General features: G+C 39.1%; 1 pseudogene; it reads right to left on the bottom strand.

The window, feature by feature from the left end:
* Positions 1–13,130, bottom strand: part of LOC105942771 (olfactory receptor 8S1-like) — a 35,600-nt pseudogene extending 22,470 nt beyond the window's left edge.
* Between the last annotated feature and the right edge of the window lie 239 nt (positions 13,131–13,369).

Raw genomic sequence — 13,369 nt, forward strand, 5'->3', positions numbered from 1 at the left:
GCCAAATGGTAGCCACGTTAAAAGACTAGAGAATATACACAATTCATTACGTATAGACAGCCATTATTATGATAACATGTCCTTTTAAAATGTCATTATTGCCGGGAGTGCCCTCCCACCTAGCCCTGGCCACTCTTTTCTACAGGTCCATAGGCTGGGGACTAGCATCCAAACGGGCTGGGAGTGTGGCCTCCACTCCAGGGGTGTGGCCTCCACTCCAGGGGGCGTGGTCTCCTCAGAAGTGGGCGCGGCCTTCTTTGTGGCCAGAGGCTGCTATCACGGCTGCAGTTATATTCCCCCTTCCTAGCATTCTCAACTCACATCCAAACTTTTATCACCTAAATCTGCAGAAAACAACCTGTCCACCTAAAACATAATCCAGCAATAGTCCCCTTGCCTACTCCAACTTCACCAAAATACCAGTGTATACAAGAAGTTGTACAAGCCCAATTTAAAAGAACACATCCTCCACAGCTTTACTAGATGCCTATCATAAGTCACAGAAAAATATGTGAGAGCAAGGACATATTCTAGAAGGGGAGAAGGGTGGCTATCATCGACTGAACTCATCCAGAATCCTTCCTTGCAGAAGAGGAAATAGTGCTAGTGAGATGGAAGGTTTTACCCCTATACAACCACAGCAACATGAAGAAACAGCACAAATCCCCACTGCAAGGAGAGGATGAAGAAAAGAGTCCAGAATCCTCAACAGGGGTTACCCGCAAATATGATCTGTCCAATAAAGAATTCCGAGATGAAATGCTGAGGATGCTCAAAGAACTCAAAGAAACAATGGAGCAGATATCCAGAAAATTACAGGAGGAAGTGAAAGAAACAGCAGAACAGACAGCCAATAAAATACAAGAAGAAATGATAGCAGAAATAAGGCAGCTACAAACAGAAGTGTCACTAATAAAAGTTTCTAATAAAAACTCAATAGGTGCCCTCAACAGTAGAATGGCTACAGCCAAAGACAGAATCAGTGAACTTAAAGATGAGCTTCAGAAATCGTACAGGAAAAAACAAATAATGGGAAAAGACCTCAAGATAGCTCTAAGGTGAATCAGAGAACTAGGGGATGATTCCAAGAGAAACAACATTAGAATCATCGGAGAACCAGAATGACAGGGATGCAACCCCAATGAAAAAGCCACAGTTAAAGAAATCATTGCTGAAAAGTTCCCAAAGTTAGAGAATGCAGGCATCCAGATCCAAGGAGCCAGAAGAGTGCCAGCTAAAAGAGACCCTACCTAATAAAAACACTCAAAGGCATATCTCTATCCTTTGATAGAGATATCAAAGGATAGAGATATGGATGATGGATGCCATGGATAGAGACACAATACTGCAAGCAGCAAGGTCAAAGAAGGAATTCACATACAAAGGAGCACCCCTTAGATTTATAGCAGACCTATCAGAGGAAACCCTCCAAGCCCGAAGACAATGGTGGGACATAGTGAAAAAACTCAATGAAATGAATGCCTCACTAAGAATACTGTTTCCAACTAAACTCTCACTCAAACTCAAAGGAATGATACACTATTTCACAGATAAACAACAGCTCCAGAACTTCATAGACTCAAAACCAAACTTAAAAGAAGGACTAAAGGGGCTACTGTAAGACAAGGAAAAATGCTGCAAGACCAACAAACCCTACAGAAAGATGGCACAAAACCCCATGACAATAATCTCTCTCAATGCCAATGATCTAATGTACTAATTAAGAGACACAGAGTGGCGAAATGGATTTGAAAACTAAACCCAACATACTGTTGCCCACAAGAAACGCACATGGTCAGAGCAAACGCAGACCAAAAGTCATAGGATGGAAAACAATCTTGCAAGCAAACAACTCTCTCAAAAAAGCTGGGGTGGTCATACGAGTATCTGACAACATAGATTTCAGGTTGAAAAATATTACAAGGGACAGCGAAGGTCATTTTCTATTTATCAAGGGATATGTACAACAGGAAGAAATCACACTCTTAAGTGTATACACACCTAATGAGGAACCAGCAAAATACTTTAAACAACTGCTAACAGATTTTAAGGAGGAAATAATAGTAATCAGAGATTTCAACACCACCTTATCACCTCTACATAGATCAATAAGAACAAAAATCAGCAAGAAAACACTGCTATGAAGAAAGAAATGGACGAGAGAGGACTAATAGGCCTAGACAAGACTTTACACCCCAAAAAGAAAGAATACACATTGTTTTCCAGTGCACATGGAATCTTTTCCAAAGTAGACCATGTGCTGGGTCACAAAACATACCTCAATAGAATCAGGAAGATAGAAATTGTATCAACTCTTTTCAGACCATGATGCACTGAAGATAGAAGATAATCACACACAGACGCAAAGAACCAAATCAAACACCTGGAAATTAAACAACTTGATGTTGAACAAAGAGTTGGGTCAGGAAGGAAGTCAAGGAAGAAATTAAAAGATACCTCAAAACAAATGAGAATGAAGACACGAGCTACCAGAACCTATGGGATGCAGCTAAAGCCGTGTTAAATGGAAAATTTATAGCTCTGCAAGCATTCCTCAGGAATGAAGAAAGGGACTACAAAGATAGCTTGACTTCACAGCTCAAGACCTCAGGAAAGGACCATCAAAAGGAACCCAAACCAGACCTCAGGAAAGAAATAATAGAACTTAGAGCAGAAATTAACAACATGGAAACCCCAAAAAATAATCTGAAAGGTCAATGAGACCAAAAGCTGGTTCTTTGAGAAAATAAACAAGATTGATATACCACTAGCAAGACTCACAAAGAGTGTGTGAGAGAGAGAGAGAGAATCCTAGTAAACCAAATCAGAAATGAAAAGGGGGACATCACAATAGAAATTAATCAAATTCAAAATATCATCAGAGGCTACTTTGGAAGTCTGTATGCCACAAAACAAAAGAACCTAAAAGAAATGGACAAATTCCTTGATTCCTATGGTCTCCCATGACTGAAGCAAAATGACTTGGAATACCTGAATAGACCCATTTATCAAGTAAATTGAAACTGTAACCCAAAAGTCTTCCCCAAAACGAAAGCCCAGGTCCATATGGATTCAAGCAAATTCTTCCAAACATTTAAAGAATACCTGTTGCCAGTTCTTCTCAAGCATTCGCAGGAAATTGAAGAAACAGGAACTCTCCCAACCAGTTTCTATGAGGCACATATTTGCCTAATACCAAAAGCTATCAAAGACACCACTAACAAAGAAAACTATAGACCAATATCCCTGATGAACACTGATGCAAAGATCCACAATAAAATATTAGCAAATAGATTCCAACAACTCATCAAAAAGATCATACACCATGACTAAGTGGGATTCATCCCAGGGATGCAAGGATGGTTTAACATTCGGAAATCAATCAACATAATCCATCATATTAACAAAGGTAAAAATAAAAACCATATGATCATATTAATATATGCAGAGAAAGCATTTGACAAAATCCAACACCCATTTGTGATGAAAATTCTCACCAAAATGGGTTTTGAAAAAACTTTCCTCAACATAGGCAAAGCCATCTACGACAAACTCATGGCAAGCATTATCCTCAATGGGGAAAAACTAAGGGCCTTTCCTCTAAGATCAGGGACAAGACAAGGATGCCCACTCTCACTGCTTCTGTTAAGTACTGGAAGTACTTGCAATAGTGTTTAGGCAAGAAAAAGATATTAAGGTCATCCAGATAGGAAAAGAAGAAATCAAACTCTCACTATTTGCAGATGATATGATACTATATCTAGAGAATCCTAAAGCCTCTACCAAAAAACTCTTAGAAACAATTGACTTGTACAGTAAAGTCGCAGGCTATAAAATCAATACCCAAAAGTCCATGGCCTTACTATACACAAATAATGAGACAGAGGAAAGGGACATGAAAAAAGCAATACCATTCACAATCATGCTCTAGAAAATCAAGTACCTAGAAATGAGTTTAACTAAGAAGGTAAGGGACCTCTACTAAGAAAACTACAAAACGCTACTCCATGAAATAAAAGAGGACATGAGGAAATGGAAACATATCCTCTGATCATGGATAGGGAGAATCAACATTGTCAAAATGGCAACACTCCCCAAAGCGTTATACAGATTCAACGTGATCCCTATGAAGATACCCATGAAATTCTTCGAAAAAATGGATCAAGCAATCATGAAATTCATATGGAATAGCAAACGCCCACGAATAGCTAGAGCAATTCTTGGTAAAAATACGATGGGAGGCATCACCCTCCCCAGTCTCAAACTCTACTACAAAACGGTAACAATTAAAACAGCATGTCGGCGCCATCTTCATGCCACAATCCACAGAGAAGCGGCAGGCATTCTGGTGAGCAATGCGGCCTGGAAAATGCTCCGGACCCGAATCGGGGCCAGCAACACCGGGGGGCCAGAAGGAGGAGGTGCCGCCACCACACCTTCTTTAGATGGAACCCTGGCGCCACTGAGCAGCAACTAACACGGCTCCAGGATTCGGGACTGGGACAGATCCGAGCCGCGGGGGCCACTGGAGTGGGGCGGCGCCAGCCCAAAACTCCACGTGGTCCCGGCCGCCGGAAGTCACGCCCTCGACCCACCCTCGGCGCCATCTTCATGCCACAATCCACAGAGAAGCAGCAGGCATTCTGGTGAGCAACGCGGCCTGGAAAATGCTCCGGACCCGAATTGGGGCCAGCAACACCGGGGGGCCGGAAGGAGGAGGTGCCGCCACCACACCTTCTTCAGATGGAACCCTGGCGCCACTGAGCAGCAACTAACACGGCTCCAGGATTCGGGACTGGGACAGATCTGACCCTTTCTAAAACCTGAAAACATACAATCTTTGAATGGAAAACTAATTATCAAATGCCTCCTTATTAGGGTTATCTTGTTTGGGGATATAACTTCCACAACAATAGTGAGTTTTGTGTTGAAACATGGAACGTAATCAAGGTGAAGAGAAAATAAAGTGAGGTTCATCAGTTATACAGTTGGGGTGGAGGGCGGGGGGTATACCGGGGATTTTGGTGGTGGAATATGGGCACTGGTGAAGGGATGGTGTTTGAATACGGTATAAATGAGACATAAACCTGAGAACTCTGTAACTTTCCACGTGGTGATAAAAAAAAATAAAATTTAAAAAAAAAAACAAAACAGCATGGTTCTGGAACAAAGGCAGAGTCGCAGACCAATGGAACAGGGTGGAATATCCCTACACACAACCCCAAATGTATGATCATCTAATATTTGATAAGGGAGCAAGAGATGTGAAGTGGAGCAAGGAAAGCCTCTTTAACAAATGGTGTTGGCACAACTGGACAACCACATGCAAAAGAATGGGCTTAGACCACAACCTAATACCATGCATAAAAGTCAGATCAAAATGGATTATCTCAATATCAGACCACAATCCATAAGGTACATTGAAGACAAGGTGGCAAAACCCTCCACGATATTGAAGCTAAAGTTATCTTCAAAGGTGACACGCAACTGACCAACCAAGTAGAAACAGAGATAAACAAATGGGACTATATTAAACTAAAAAGCTTCTGCAATGCAAAAGATACAGTGACCAGAATACAAAGACAATCTACAGAATGGGAAAGGATATTCACCAAATACCCATCTTATAAGGGGTTAATATCAAGGACATATAAGGCACTGGTTGAACTCTACAAGAAGAAAACATCCAACCCCATCAGAAAGTGGGGTGAAGAAATGAACAGAAACTTTCTTAAGGAAGAAATATGAATGGCCAAAAGACACATGAAAAAATGCTCTTCATCGCTAATCATCAGGGATATGCAGATCAAAACAACTATGAGATACCATCTCACACCACAGAGACTGGCACACATCCAAAAGAACAAAAGAAATCGGTGTTGGTGTGGATGTGGGGAGAAAGGGCATTGCTACACTGCTGGTGGGAATGCCGACTGCTTTAGCCCTTTTGGAAAACAATATGGATACTTCTCAAAAAATTAGAAATTGAGCTTCCATTTGACCCAGCAATACCACTTTTGGGAATATATCCCGGAGAGGCAAAAAAGTATAGTAGAAGTGACATCTGCACTTGTATGTTCATTGCGGCACTGTTTACAATAGCCAGAATCTGGAAAAAACCCTAGTGCCCAAGAACAGATGACTGGTTAAAGAAACTTTGGTACATCTACACAATGCAATACTATGCAGCTGTTAGAAAAGATGAAGTCATGCACTTTGCATATAAGTGGATCAGTGGATCAACATGGAAAGTATCATGCTAAGTGAAATGAGTCAAAAAGAGAGAGACAGACATAGAAATATTGCACTCATCTGTGGAATATAAAATAACAGAATGGGAGACTAACACCCAAGAATAGTAGAAGAGATAAGTACCAGGAGGTTTGCTCCATGGCTTGGAAGCCAGCCGCACATGCTGGGGGAAAAGGCAGCTCAGATACAGAAGTGAACAGTAAAGCGTGGTTGGAGGACCCGCTCAGGATGGGAGATGTGTGCTGAAAGTAGACTATAGATTGAACACAATGGCCACTCAATACCTCTATTGCAAACCACAACACCCCAAAGGATAGAGAGAACAAAAGGGAATGCCCTGCCACAGAGGTCGGGGTGAGGCGAGGGGGTGGGGAGGGGGAGGTGTGCAGGGGTGGAGTGGGGCAGTGGTGGGGATACTGGGATCATCAGTGGTGGAGAATGGGCACTGGTGAAGGTATGGGTACTCAGCATTGTATGACTTAAACACAAGCACGAAAATATGTAAATCTGAACTATACCCTCACAGTGATTCACTAATAAAATTATTAATTAGCTAATTAATTAATTTTAAAAAAAGATAACTGAGCAGGGAGAAATAGAACACTGAAAGAATTACAATTCCTGATCCCTAAATTGAAGTTTCTCTCACTGTCTGTCCATATTAGATAATTTTGACAGAATGAATGCAATTCAAAATGAAACTAACTAGTAAAAATTATCTCCCACTGTTGTTTTCTACAATCTTTTGTCTTCTGGTATCTTCAAACTGAGGTAATTAGAATTTTAAAAAATTATTTGTAGGAGATGAGCCTTAATGGAATAGTTTCTAATGCTACCAGAAAACAATACATTATATTGCAATGTGTAAAGATCTTTGTTAGTAAGTAATGTTTTTCTCGTTTTTTCATTATGTTGTATTCAAAACAATTACAATTGAATTATATGAACTTCTTTTAATTATTAACTTTGTTTCTTGAGACAAAGAAAATATGAATTTGATTTGTTATTGAATTAATCTCATCCTACTATAGTAATTCATTTTATTAAGGAAAGGATCCTTTGGCATCCATGAAAGCTTATTCCACTATCACAATATTTATTATCAAACAATAATTCTCCAATTATTTAACATTATTCTGTTGAATGCCTATGTTGCATTACCAGACTTTGGTGAATAAAATTATTGAGGTCTTCTTTTCTGTAAAAGCAAATAGTCTTTAGGAAAATACTAAACGCTACATCCCTGAACTCTCTCTAGTTACTACCTCTAAACCATTAAATGAAACTTATATTTTAAGTTTTAATGTTTTCTTATCACATCATGTAACATGTAACATTATTGTGTTCTCCTGTTTTGCAGTCTACCTGAAGCACTTTGTTGTATAATACCTATAGGTGATTCAAAAGAAATCGCAGATTTTTATCTTCATGCCTTTTATGTTAAATGAGATGATAATCTCCATGACTCTAAGAAAATGATGGCTGGAGGAATCAGTGGGGATGGGAGATGTGTGCCGAAAGTATATAATGGACCAAACATGATGATCCCTCAGGTTCTGTGTTGCAAGCCATACTGTCCAAAAGTAGAGAGAGAGAGTATGGGGAATATTGTCTGCCATGGACGCAGGGGGAGGGTGGGAAAGGGGGGGTATACCGGGGATATTGGTGGTGGGGAATGTGCCCTGGTGGAGGGATGGGTCTTTGATAATTGTATTATTGTGAGCCAAATATGAACACTTGTAACTATCTCACGGTGATTCAATAATTTTTAATGAGATAATAATTATGAACACAAATAAAATGCAAATCTCTAGTAAATAAAATAAAATGTTATTATCTATTTTAATTTTAAATAACTGAACCAATATTTTGTTCTATATGGGAGCTGTTGTTACACTTTGCCCACTTCCAGAACTCCTTAATGCTTACACCATTATCTCAAGATTATTTTCTTCATACCCTCTACCCCAGTAAACTATGACAAAAATTCTAATTGACAGTTTCATGGGGCATACCCATTAGAATTGTCTAGTCCCTTAGTCAATCTACAAAAATTTCTTAATCCACAAATGAGTCAGATAATCTAATAATTATCTTTTTTTTTATCACTTGGTTTACTTGGCATGACTCCTTCAATTCACATCCTAATTGTGGGAAACTGAAAGATTTCATCTTTCCTCACTGCTGAATAGTATTCCGTTCTGCAATCTTTATCCAGACATTGTTTGTGTGGTATGAGTTGTTTCCATATCTTTGATATTGTAAACAGTGCTGCAATACACATAGGTGATCATATGTCCTTTCAGATAGGCTGATATGTGAGATGTATAACATCTGCTCAAAGCCCAACACCAAGAACACCAAGAACACCAAGGAGCCCAACAACAAATACACCAATCAGAGAAACTGGGCAAGGAAATGAGCTTAACTCCTGAAAGATGACTTAGAGAAAGCCAACATGCATGTTAAAAGTCATTCCTCATCATTGATTATGAGGGGAGCTCAACTTGAAAGCAACACTGGGGTATCACCACATGCCAGCAATAATGGCTTACTTCAAAAAGTTTGAAAACAAATGATATTCTCTAATTTGCCTAGGATTTCTGGATTGATAAGTCAGTGCTAATTTATTTATTTATTTATTTGCTTTTTGGGTCACACCGGGCGATACACAGGGGTCACTCCTGGCTCTGCACTCAGGAATCACCCCTGGCGGTGTCAGGGGACCATATGGGATGCTGGGAATCGAACCCTGGTTGGCTGTGTGCAAGGCAAACGCCCTACCCGCTGTGCTATCGATTCAGCTTGTCAGTGCTATTTTTAAAAGGAGAAACCATTGTTTAAGGAAAGAAAATTAAAACCTAAGTGGGAAACAAAATCATAATAGGGTCAGAAAATAAATAGGAATAAGGGCAAGTATGTGGTCAGAGAATTTAGATTAAAAATATTCAATCTCACCTCCTTTTGAATACCCCTAAAAGTCATCAGCACCTGAAAAAAGACAAAAATGTGGGGGGTGGGGGAAATTAATGTTATAGACTATCCCTTTAATACAACAGGATTTTCATAGAGAGGTTTAGATTACCTAAAATCCAAATCATGAGGCTATATAATGAGAACAATAAGAGATTATAGCCAGTTTCTGTTTAAGCAACAAAATCTATTTATTTCCATTCTACATATAATTTTGAACTATAATTTCTCTATATGGGAGAAATACTAGATCTCTCCTTCTTTGTTATAAGTATTCAATTATGAATATTCTCAATAGAATCACTTCCTAAATATTGTGTTGGGAACATAAAATGTTTGTTCTAAAAATATATAAATAATATTGCTTGCTTTTGTAGAGTCATTGAAAATTATAGAAAATGGAAAAGTTAATTATGCTATTTAAAAAATAGTATTCAATGGGTATATTTATTAGAGACAATGGATACTTATTCTTTTTATCAGGAAGACATAATCATTAAGATTGTCTTTACCTTTGAAGTCCCATCACTGTCACTGTCACTGTCATCCCATTGTTCGTTGATTTACTCGAGTGGGCACCAGTAACATCTCTATTACACTCAGCCCTGAGATTTTAGCAGCTTCTCCCTTCTCATCTTTCCCAATGATTGGAGACTCTTACAGGGTCAGGGGAATGAGAACTATTGTTACTGTTTTGGGCATATTGAATATGCCACAGGTAGTTTGTCAGGCTCTGCCGTGTAAGCAGGATACTCTCCATAGCTTGCTGGGCTCTCTGAGAGGTATGTATATATGTGTTACTGTATTTTGGATATGAATATGCCATGGGGAGCTTGCCAGGCTCTCCCAAGTGGGAAATAGATTATCGGTAGCTTCTCAGGTTCTCTAAGAGGGAGAACTAGGCTATTAGATGTCACTTCTGGGAGCTTGGTTTTATAGTCTCTGGATGTTGGCCGTTGATGGGATTACACGGTGCCAGGGCAAGTATCTGGGTGTGACTGCCTAGCTACTGAAAAATGGGGGATCTGTGTGGAAGAGGCCCAGTCCTCATCTGAGCAGCCTTGGAGATCTCGGCCCCAGGTCCCACACACCTGGGTTTCTCTGCCAGCTCCCCCATGCAAGTTTCCTACAAGTTTTCTACAAGTTCCATGTAGGAAATTAATATAGCAGATTTAAACATAATCTTTTGTCCCTTTGGTTTTGTTTCCTCGTAAATATTTTAAGTACACATGAAACTAGACTGTCAAGATTGGTAAGTTGAAGCAGTTATTTGTAGAAAGAACTCCAACCACTTTTTGAAAGAATTATTTGGATTTGTTTCTTATTGATCTTTATGAATGCTTTATCTTGGATAGTTAAGCCTTTATCTGATGTGTTGCATTCAAATATTTTCTCCCATTATCACTAGAGTAAGACTTCTCTCTCAAGGTTTTTCTTCCACTTTGAACTGACTCTGTGTAAGGTGTAAGGTATGGAGCCAGCTTCATGTTTTCTACAGTTTTCCCAGCACCATTTATTGAAAAAGCTTCTTTTTTTCTAGGTTCTGTACCCAGATCTTTTGTTGAATATAAGCTGACAATAGATCTGGAGTTTTATCTCTGGCTACTCAGTTCTAACCAATGAAAATGATTCTAGCCATGGATTTGTTACACATGCTCCTATCTTTTTTGGGGGGAGGGCAGGCGGTCACACCCAAACAGGGATTACTCCTGGCTGTGTACTCAGGAATTACTCCTGGTGGTACTCGGGGGACCCTATGGGAAGCTGGGAATCGAACCCAGACCAGCCGTGTGCAAGGCAAACACCCTACCCGCTGTGCTAGCGCTCCAGCCCCCACAGATGCTCATATCTTGAGAAAGATTCTTTCTGGCCCTATTTTGGTGAGAGATTTTGTTTTTGTTTTGTTTATCGTGATGATGAATTTTGTTGAAATGATCATAATTTTTGTCTTTCATTTTATCGATACGGGAAACAATGTTAATTAACTGTATGTTGAGTGATCCTCACATCCCTGGATAAATCTAACTTGACTGTGGTATATGACATTTTTGATTTGCTGTTGAAATGAGTTTGCTAAGATTTTGTTAAGGAATCAGAGCAACAGTACGGTGCGTAGGGTCACTCCAGGTGGTGCTCAAAGCTTACTCCTGGCTCTGTGTTGAAAGATCACTCTTGGCAGCCTCAGGGGAACACATGGGATGCTAGAGATAGCTCTGTGCAAGGCAAGGCCCTATCCGCTGCACTATTACTCCAGACCCTCCCTACCTTCTTTTTGTGGTTCATTTCTACCTTCATGATATCCTGTGGGGATGCTTAGTGGTGATACCTATATTTTAAATTTATGAAAGTTTGTATTATGGCCAAGTATGTGATGAATCTTGTAGAATGGCCCATGTGCACTAAAGAAGAATGTGCATTTTGCTTTATAAGGATAGAAGGCTCTGTATCACCTTGCTTGAGCAGGCACCAGTATCATCTCCATTCATCCCTGTCGAGTGTTATTGTAGGCCAATGGTGTCTGCTCACTCCAGGAACACGAAGAGCATCAAACTGTTCATTCAGGGTCTTGACGAAGAAGTCCGACCATCTTGTAGGTAGGTAGCCAGGCATTCTTTTGATGTTCCCGTGGAATCCAGTCAGAATCCACTCTGTATATGCCAATTAATTCCAGGTCTAATATCTCATTTAGAGCACTTGTATTTTCACTTATATTGCCGAGTTAATCTGTCTAAAGGTGAAAGTTAAGTGTTCAAGTCTTCCACTATTACTGTTTTTTCATCAATGTGCCTCTTTATTTCTGTAGGAAGAAACTTTATAAACTTTACTTCCTCTTCATTTGGTGCAAATCTCTTGATAAGATTTAGTGTTTCTTGATATATTGTTCCTTTAACAAGTAGTATACATTCCTATCTCCAAGCACTTTCTTTAGATTAAATACTACTTCAATATGATTAAAGTATGATTGTCATAGCTTTTATGAGTATTTTCCACCTATGTACTGAACTTGTGTTTATCCTGTGACTTAGGTATGTTTCCTGTAAACAAAATATGAATTTTGTTTCCTGGTTCATTCAGTCTCTCCATGACTTTTGATGGGAAATGTAGTTCACTGACATTTATAGAAATTATTGATAAAAATGAGTTTTCCTCATTTTTCTATAACAATTTATATTATTTTGCCCTTGAATATTGATTTTTTATGGCAAATATTTTACTGTTTCAAGAATGGATTAGATGTTAAAAATGTTTTGGTTTCTTTTTTGTCTGTTGATGTTTTTATCCTTCCAACAAATCTGATTGATAGCCTTGTAGGGTAGAAGACCCTAGGTTACCTTGCAGTATTTTGAATATTCCATTCCAATGTCTTCCTTCTTAGGTAAATTCATGTCTGTTGTGATTTTGATGTAATTTCTTGTGTGTTTTAAATTTTGCTTCTCTTTAAGCAATTTGTCTCTCTCAATTTGGTTGGTCTGCAATTTTTATTACAATATGCCTTGATGTAGTTATAGTTGGGTATATTTTGTTTGATACATTTTGGGTCTTTTTAATCCATGCACAGATCTTCATCCAATGATTGGGAAGTTTACAACTATCGTCTCTTTCACTCGTCTTTCTTCCCCTTTCTCATCTACATTTCCCACTATTCCTATGATTCAATGATTGTCCTTTTATTTTACACTTTCCATTTTTATGTCTTCTTCTATTGCCTTCTCTTTTGAGTTGCTCACTTGTGTTTTATCTTCCAGATCACTGGTAGAGTATTCAGCATTTTGATTTTGTTTCTTTGACTTGATACTATATTCTTTGTCTCTTTCAATTCCATTTGATGAATTATTCATTATTTTGCATTTTTCCTCGAGTAAATTAAATTTCTCTTTCAGAGTTTCCTTGATTTCATCTACCATTGTTAAGACTGAGGTCTTCCTCAACTGGTGTCAAGGTTTGTGAACATTTGAGGACACTGTGCCCTTGTTCCTTAGAAGCACAGTTTCTTTTCGTTTTTCTTTTTTTCATTGTTCTCTATTTACGAGATGGTAATCACAGACTGCAAGCAAAGACACGAGTCCACCTAGGACCCAAGGGAACAGCTGCTGCAGGAGGAAGCCTGTGATTCAGTGACAGGAAGAAGAGGTTATGGGTAGTG

Source organism: Sorex araneus, chromosome 6 (assembly GCF_027595985.1).
Source record: "Sorex araneus isolate mSorAra2 chromosome 6, mSorAra2.pri, whole genome shotgun sequence".
Taxonomy (NCBI): Eukaryota; Metazoa; Chordata; class Mammalia; order Eulipotyphla; family Soricidae; genus Sorex; species Sorex araneus.